At 48.7% G+C, this 1,272-nt stretch overlaps 1 pseudogene; it reads left to right on the top strand.

Moving 5' to 3' along the window:
- The first annotated feature begins 862 nt into the window (after nt 1-862).
- Nucleotides 863-1,041, top strand: LOC135911040 (U2 spliceosomal RNA; annotated as a pseudogene).
- The last annotated feature ends 231 nt before the right edge of the window (nt 1,042-1,272 follow it).

Genomic DNA, 1,272 nt, shown 5'->3' with positions numbered 1-1,272 from the left:
CTGTAGCTCAATCCCAAAGCGGAGGCCCCAAATGAAAGAATAACACGGGCCCTATAATGTAAAAATATTCCAATTGGTTTTATTCCAATCTCCTGACGTCAAATTTGCATAACTGCCGACGCAGGCATTGGGCGGTCACCCACAGGGTTGTCTGAACAGACCAACCAAACGCTCTCCTCATTCACAAGAAGTCACTTTTGTTTGCTTGAAAAACGAATAACATCGCCTACACTGACAGGCCTAGCCTGCCAGCCGCATCGGCCCGCGACGTGCTAATACGCGTTCTGTAGGACCGTAAAATAAAAGTTACTCAATTAATCGCCTACACTGAGTGGCTTGTCCTATCTAATTGGCTGACAAGAAGCGAGGAGCACTCGAACCAGAAATAACTCATTTTCTTTCGTTCGGTCAAATCATGCACAATCAGTTAAAAATTAAATTAAAGGGTTTAACGTGCCAAAACCACTTCCTTATTACGGGGCACGCCGTAGTGGGGGCTCCGGAAATTTCCACCACCTGGGGTCCTTTAACGTGCGCCTAAATCTAAGTACACGGGCGTTTTCGCATTTCGCTCCCATCGAAAAGCGGCCGCCGGGGCAGGGATTCAATCCCGCGACCTCGTGCTTAGCAGCCCAACGCCATAGCCACTATGCAACCACGGCGGGTGCATAATCAGTGTGTACACGTCATATCAGATGGAGAGCTATCGCGCTTTTCGAGACGTCGCGTGACAGACAGGTGAAGCGGGGGTGGACAGGCGTGACGTTTCGACGGGACCGCCACCACGGAGAGCGGAAGGAAAGGAAAGGAGAAACGCAAGCGCTTGGAACGCCGTCAAAGAGAGGGGGGCGCGAAGGTAGACATGGCTGACGCGGGTCAAAGTGCAGTATCTGCTCTTCTTAGCTTAACATGTGATACGTGTTTTATTTGGGCCCAAGATATGGAACTTATTTTTGTAAGTTGGCGAAGTCCTTGAAGCCTGCTTCACCTCCACCGCGTGACAGCCCAGTATTGCACTATCTCTGGATCGGCTCACGGTTATTGCACACGTAGAACAAAAATGCACGGAACCCTAGCCACAAATAGCTTCTATGTAAAAGACCAGTTGAGTACAGGGCTAAATATTCCAATGCCAGTTTTTTCCTCGCACTGCGATACATCTGTCGCAATGACAATACTTGTTGCTAGATAGCTTAGATGGTCCTGTAATATGCCGTTTAAGATGCCGTAAGGAAGTAGTTCTGCATGTTTTAAGAAAATGTCATCGAACCT

This window comes from Dermacentor albipictus, chromosome 1 (genome assembly GCF_038994185.2).
Source record: "Dermacentor albipictus isolate Rhodes 1998 colony chromosome 1, USDA_Dalb.pri_finalv2, whole genome shotgun sequence".
NCBI lineage: Eukaryota > Metazoa > Arthropoda > Arachnida > Ixodida > Ixodidae > Dermacentor > Dermacentor albipictus.
Note: the sequence above shows the minus strand (reverse complement) of the source record. Positions and strands in the feature narration are given on the sequence as shown.